We start from the raw sequence: 8,274 nt of genomic DNA, 5'->3' as shown, positions 1-8,274 counted from the left end.
CACCCTTTAGTTTGTCCATTTTCATCTCACATGGTTTTACATGATTTTTTCAAAATGTCGAATGTCAATAGCTCCTTGGTCATGTGACCTAGCAACTTCAAACAAGGTTCAGAATGTCCACCGACAACCCTTCTATGTTGCACACCATTTAGTTTGTCCATTTTCATCTCACAAGATTTTTACATAATTTTTCAAAATGTAGAATTTCAATAGCTCCTTGGTCATGTGACCTATTGACTTCAAACAAGGTTCAGAATGTCCACTCAGTAGTCCTACACATTGCACACCCTTTAGTTTGTCCATTTTCATCTCACAAGATTTTAAAATCATTTTTCAAAATTTCGAATTTCAATACCTCCTTGGTCATGTGACCTAGCAACTTCAAACAAGCTTCAGAATGTTCAGTGACTACCCTTCTATAGTGCACACCATTTAGTTTGTCCATTTTCATCTCACAAGATTTTAAAATAATTTTTCAAAATGTTGTATTTCAATACCTCCTTGGTCATGTGACCTAGCAACTTCAAACAAGGTTCAGAATGTCCACTGACAACCCTTCTATATTGCCCACCCTTTAGTTTGTCCATTTTCATCTCATATGGGATTACATGAATTTTTCAAAATGTAGAATTTCAATAGCTCCTTGGCCATGTGATCTGGTGACTTCAAACAAGGTTCAGAATGTCCACTCCGTGGGCCAACACATTGCACACCTATTAGTTTGTCCATTTTCATCTCACAAGATTTGAAAATAATTTTTCAAAATGTAGAATTTGAATAGCTCCTTGGTCATGTGCTCGAATGACTTCAAACAAGGTTCAGAATGTTCAGTGACTACCCTTCTATATTGCACACCCTTTAGTTTGTCCATTTTCATCTCACATGGTTTTACATGATTTTTTCAAAATGTCGAATGTCAATAGCTCCTTGGTCATGTGACCTAGCAACTTCAAACAAGGTTCAGAATGTCCACTGACAACCCTTCTATATTGCACACCCTTTAGTTTGTCCATTTTCATCTCACATGGTTTTACATGAATTTTTCAAAATGTAGAATTTCAATAGCTCCTTGGTCATGTGACCTGGTGACTTCAAACAAGGTTCAGAATGTCCACTCAGTAGGCCTACACATTGCACACCTTTTAGTTTGTCCATTTTCATCTCACAAGTTTTTAAAATAATTTTTCAAAATGTAGAATTTCAATAGCTCCTTGGTCATGTGACCTAGCGACTTCAAACAAGGTTCAGAATGTCCACTGACAACCCTTCTATGTTGCACACCATTTAGTTTGTCCATTTTCATCTCACAAGATTTTTACATAATTTTTCAAAATGTAGAATTTCAATGGCTCCTTGGTCATGTGACCTATTGACTTCAAACAAGGTTCAGAATGTCCACTCAGTAGTCCTACACATTCCACACCCTTTAGTTTGTCCATTTTCATCTCACAAGATTTTAAAATAATTTTTCAAAATTTCGAATTCCAATACCTCCTTGGTCATGTGACCTAGCAACTTCAAACAAGCTTCAGAATGTTCAGTGACTACCCTTCTATATTGCACACCATTTAGTTTGTCCATTTTCATCTCACAAGATTTTAAAATAATTTTTCAAAATGTTGTATTTCAATACCTCCTTGGTCATGTGACCTAGCAACTTCAAACAAGGTTCAGAATGTCCACTGACAACCCTTCTATATTGCACACCCTTTAGTTTGTCCATTTTCATCTCACATGGTTTTACATGAATTTTTTTAAATGTAGAATTTCAATAGCTCCTTGGTCATGTGACCTGGTGACTTCAAACAAGGTTCAGAATGTCCACTCAGTAGGCCTACACATTGCACACCCTTTAGTTTGTCCATTTTCATCTCACATGGTTTTACATGATTTTTTCAAAATGTCGAATGTCAATAGCTCCTTGGTCATGTGACCTAGCAACTTCAAACAAGGTTCAGAATGTCCACCGACAACCCTTCTATGTTGCACACCATTTAGTTTGTCCATTTTCATCTCACAAGATTTTTACATAATTTTTCAAAATGTAGAATTTCAATAGCTCCTTGGTCATGTGACCTATTGACTTCAAACAAGGTTCAGAATGTCCACTCAGTAGTCCTACACATTGCACACCCTTTAGTTTGTCCATTTTCATCTCACAAGATTTTAAAATTATTTTTCAAAATTTCGAATTTCAATACCTCCTTGGTCATGTGACCTAGCAACTTCAAACAAGCTTCAGAATGTTCAGTGACTACCCTTCTATAGTGCACACCATTTAGTTTGTCCATTTTCATCTCACAAGATTTTAAAATAATTTTTCAAAATGTTGAATTTCAATACCTCCTTGGTCATGTGACCTAGCAACTTCAAACAAGGTTCAGAATGTCCAGTGACAACCCTTCTATATTGCCCACCCTTTAGTTTGTCCATTTTCATCTCATATGGGATTACATGAATTTTTCAAAATGTAGAATTTCAATAGCTCCTTGGCCATGTGATCTGGTGACTTCAAACAAGGTTCAGAATGTCCACTCCGTGGGCCAACACATTGCACACCTATTAGTTTGTCCATTTTCATCTCACAAGATTTGAAAATAATTTTTCAAAATGTAGAATTTGAATAGCTCCTTGGTCATGTGCTCGAATGACTTCAAACAAGGTTCAGAATGTTCAGTGACTACCCTTCTATATTGCACACCCTTTAGTTTGTCCATTTTCATCTCACATGGTTTTACATGATTTTTTCAAAATGTCGAATGTCAATAGCTCCTTGGTCATGTGACCTAGCAACTTCAAACAAGGTTCAGAATGTCCACTGACAACCCTTCTATATTGCACACCCTTTAGTTTGTCCATTTTCATCTCACATGGTTTTACATGAATTTTTCAAAATGTAGAATTTCAATAGCTCCTTGGTCATGTGACCTGGTGACTTCAAACAAGGTTCAGAATGTCCACTCAGTAGGCCTACACATTGCACACCTTTTAGTTTGTCCATTTTCATCTCACAAGTTTTTAAAATAATTTTTCAAAATGTAGAATTTCAATAGCTCCTTGGTCATGTGACCTAGCGACTTCAAACAAGGTTCAGAATGTCCACTGACAACCCTTCTATGTTGCACACCATTTAGTTTGTCCATTTTCATCTCACAAGATTTTTACATAATTTTTCAAAATGTAGAATTTCAATGGCTCCTTGGTCATGTGACCTATTGACTTCAAACAAGGTTCAGAATGTCCACTCAGTAGTCCTACACATTGCACACCCTTTAGTTTGTCCATTTTCATCTCACAAGATTTTAAAATTATTTTTCAAAATTTCGAATTTCAATACCTCCTTGGTCATGTGACCTAGCAACTTCAAACAAGCTTCAGGATTGTTCAGTGACTACCCTTCTATATTGCCCACCCTTTAGTTTGTCCATTTTCATCTCATATGGGATTACATGAATTTTTCAAAATGTAGAATTTCAATAGCTCCTTGGTCATGTGGCCTATTGACTTCAAACAAGGTTCAGAATGTCCACTCCGTGGGCCAACACATTGCACACCTATTAGTTTGTCCATTTTCATCTCACAAGATTATAAAATAATTTTTCTAAATGTAGAATTTCAATACCTGCTTGGTCATGTGACCTATTGACTTCAAACAAAGTTCAGAATGTCCACTCAGTAGGCCTACACATTGCACACCCTTTAGTTTGTCCATTTTCATCTCATATGGGATTACATGAATTTTTCAAAATGTCGAATGTCAATAGCTCCTTGGTCATGTGACCTAGCAACTTCAAACAAGGTTCAGAATGTCCACTGACAACCCTTCTATATTGCACACCCTTTAGTTTGTCCATTTTCATCTCACAAGATTTTAAAATAATTTTTCAAAATGTAGAATTTGAATAGCTCCTTGGTCATGTGATCTAATGACTTCAAACAAGCTTCAAAATGTCCACTCAGTAGTCATACACATTGCACACCCTTTAGTTTGTCCATTTTCATCTCACAAGATTTTAAAATAATTTTTCAAAATGTTGTATTTCAATACCTCCTTGGTCATGTGACCTAGCAACTTCAAACAAGGTTCAGAATGTCCACTGACAACCCTTCTATATTGCACACCCTTTAGTTTGTCCATTTTCATCTCACATGGTTTTACATGAATTTTTTTAAATGTAGAATTTCAATAGCTCCTTGGTCATGTGACCTGGTGACTTCAAACAAGGTTCAGAATGTCCACTCAGTAGGCCTACACATTGCACACCCTTTAGTTTGTCCATTTTCATCTCATATGGGATTACATGAATTTTTCAAAATGTAGAATTTCAATAGCTCCTTGGTCATGTGACCTAGCAACTTCAAACAAGGTTCAGAATGTCCACTGACAACCCTTCTATATTGCACACCCTTTAGTTTGTCCATTTTCATCTCATATGGGATTACATGAATTTTTCAAAATGTAGAATTTCAATAGCTCCTTGGCCATGTGACCTGGTGACTTCAAACAAGGTTCAGAATGTCCACTCAGTAGGCCTACATATTGCACACCCTTTAGTTTGTCCATTTTCATCTCACATGGTTTTAAATGATTTTTTCAAAATGTAGAATTTCAATAGCTCCTTGGTCATGTGACCTAGCAACTTCAAACAAGGTTCAGAATGTCCACTGACAACCCTTCTATATTGCACACCCTTTAGTTTGTCCATTTTCATCTCACATGGTTTTACATGATTTTTTTAAATGTAGAATTTCAATAGCTCCTTGGTCATGTGACCTATTGACTTCAAACAAGGTTCAGAATGTCCACTCAGTAGTCCTACACATTGCACACCCTTTAGTTTGTCCATTTTCATCTCACAAGATTTTAAAATTATTTTTCAAAATTTCGAATTTCAATACCTCCTTGGTCATGTGACCTAGCAACTTCAAACAAGCTTCAGGATTGTTCAGTGACTACCCTTCTATATTGCCCACCCTTTAGTTTGTCCATTTTCATCTCATATGGGATTACATGAATTTTTCAAAATGTAGAATTTCAATAGCTCCTTGGGCATGTGATCTGGTGACTTCAAACAAGGTTCAGAATGTCCACTCCGTGGGCCAACACATTGCACACCTATTAGTTTGTCCATTTTCATCTCACAAGATTTGAAAATAATTTTTCAAAATGTAGAATTTGAATAGCTCCTTGGTCATGTGCTCGAATGACTTCAAACAAGGTTCAGAATGTTCAGTGACTACCCTTCTATATTGCACACCCTTTAGTTTGTCCATTTTCATCTCACATGGTTTTACATGATTTTTTCAAAATGTCGAATGTCAATAGCTCCTTGGTCATGTGACCTAGCAACTTCAAACAAGGTTCAGAATGTCCACTGACAACCCTTCTATATTGCCCACCCTTTAGTTTGTCCATTTTCATCTCACATGGTTTTACATGATTTTTTTTAAATGTAGAATTTCAATAGCTCCTTGGTCATGTGACCTATTGACTTCAAACAAGGTTCAGAATGTCCACTCAGTAGTCCTACACATTGCACACCCTTTAGTTTGTCCATTTTCATCTCACAAGATTTTAAAATTATTTTTCAAAATTTCGAATTTCAATAGCTCCTTGGTCATGTGACCTAGCGACTTCAAACAAGGTTCAGGATTGTTCAGTGACTACCCTTCTATGTTGCCCACCCTTTAGTTTGTCCATTTTCATCTCATATGGGATTACATGAATTTTTCAAAATGTAGAATTTCAATGGCTCCTTGGGCATGTGATCTGTTGACTTCAAACAAGGTTCAGAATGTCCACTCCGTGGGCCAACACATTGCACACCTATTAGTTTGTCCATTTTCATCTCACAAGATTTGAAAATAATTTTTCAAAATGTAGAATTTCGAATAGCTCCTTGGTCATGTGACCTCGCATGACTTCAAACAAGGTTCAGAATGTTCAGTGACTACCCTTCTATATTGCACACCCTTTAGTTTGTCCATTTTCATCTCACATGGTTTTACATGATTTTTTCAAAATGTCGAATGTCAATAGCTCCTTGGTCATGTGACCTAGCAACTTCAAACAAGGTTCAGAATGTCCACTGACAACCCTTCTATATTGCACACCCTTTAGTTTGTCCATTTTCATCTCACATGGTTTTACATGAATTTTTCAAAATGTAGAATTTCAATAGCTCCTTGGTCATGTGACCTAGCAACTTCAAACAAGCTTCAGAATGTTCAGTGACTACCCTTCTATATTGCACACCATTTAGTTTGTCCATTTTCATCTCACAAGATTTTAAAATAATTTTTCAAAATGTTGTATTTCAATACCTCCTTGGTCATGTGACCTAGCAACTTCAAACAAGCTTCAGAATGTCCACTGACAACCCTTCTATATTGCCCACCCTTTAGTTTGTCCATTTTCATCTCATATGGGATTACATTAATTTTTCAAAATGTAGAATTTCAATAGCTCCTTGGCCATGTGATCTGGTGACTTCAAACAAGGTTCAGAATGTCCACTCCGTGGGCCAACACATTGCACACCTATTAGTTTGTCCATTTTCATCTCACAAGATTTGAAAATAATTTTTCAAAATGTAGAATTTGAATAGCTCCTTGGTCATGTGCTCGAATGACTTCAAACAAGGTTCAGAATGTTCAGTGACTACCCTTCTATATTGCACACCCTTTAGTTTGTCCATTTTCATTTCACATGGTTTTACATGATTTTTTCAAAATGTCGAATGTCAATAGCTCCTTGGTCATGTGACCTAGCAACTTCAAACAAGGTTCAGAATGTCCACTGACAACCCTTCTATATTGCACACCCTTAAGTTTGTCCATTTTCATCTCACATGGTTTTACATGAATTTTTCAAAATGTAGAATTTCAATAGCTCCTTGGTCATGTGACCTAGCAACTTCAAACAAGCTTCAGAATGTTCAGTGACTACCCTTCTATATTGCACACCATTTAGTTTGTCCATTTTCATCTCACAAGATTTTAAAATAATTTTTCAAAATGTTGTATTTCAATACCTCCTTGGTCATGTGACCTAGCGACTTCAAACAAGGTTCAGAATGTCCACTGACAGACCCTTCTATATTGCCCACCCTTTTAGCTTGTCCATTTTCATCTCACATGGTTGTAAATGAATTTTTTAAAATGTAGAATTTCAATAGCTCCTTGGTCATGTGACCTATCGACTTCAAACAAGGTTCAGAATGTCCACTGACAGTAGCCCTTCTACATTGCACACCTTTTAGTTTGTCCATTTTCATCTCACAAGTTTTTAAAATAATTTTTCAAAATGTAGAATTTGAATAGCTCCTTGGTCATGTGATCTAGCGACTTCAAACAAGGTTCAAAATGTCCACTCAGTAGCCCTTCATATTGCACACCCTTTAGTTTGTCCATTTTCATCTCACAAGAGTTTTAAATAATTTTTTAAAATGTAGAATGTCAATAGCTCCTTGGTCATGTGACCTAGCGACTTCAAACAAGGTTCAGAATGTCCACTGACAACCCTTCTATATTGCACACCATTTAGTTTGTCCATTTTCATCTCACATGGTTTTACATGATTTTTTCAAAATGTCGAATTTCAATAGCTCCTTGGTCATGTGACCTGGTGACTTCAAACAAGGTTCAGAATGTCCACTCAGTAGTCCTACACATTGCACACCTTTTAGTTTGTCCATTTTCATCTCACAAGTTTTTAAAATAATTTTTCAAAATGTAGAATTTCAATAGCTCCTTGGTCATGTGACCTAGCGACTTCAAACACGGTTCAGAATGTCCACTGACAACCCTTCTATGTTGCACACCATTTAGTTTGTCCATTTTCATCTCACAAGATTTTTAAATAATTTTTCAAAATGTTGTATTTCAATACCTCCTTGGTCATGTGACCTAGCAACTTCAAACAAGGTTCAGAATGTCCACTGACAACCCTTCTATATTGCCCACCCTTTAGTTTGTCCATTTTCATCTCACATGGTTTTACATGAATTTTTTTAAATGTAGAATTTCAATAGCTCCTTGGTCATGTGACCTATTGACTTCAAACAAGGTTCAGAATGTCCACTCAGTAGTCATACACATTGCACACCCTTTAGTTTGTCCATTTTCATCTCACAAGATTTTAAAATAATTTTTCAAAATGTAGAATTTCAATAGCTCCTTGGTCATGTGACCTAGCGACTTCAAACAAGGTTCAGAATGTCCACTGACAACCCTTCTATATTGCACACCCTTTAGTTTGTCCATTTTCATCTC

Source organism: Salmo salar, chromosome ssa13 (genome assembly GCF_905237065.1).
Source record: "Salmo salar chromosome ssa13, Ssal_v3.1, whole genome shotgun sequence".
Classification (NCBI taxonomy): Eukaryota; Metazoa; Chordata; class Actinopteri; order Salmoniformes; family Salmonidae; genus Salmo; species Salmo salar.
The sequence above is the reverse complement of the archived record's forward strand: the minus strand, read 5'-3'. Positions refer to the sequence as shown.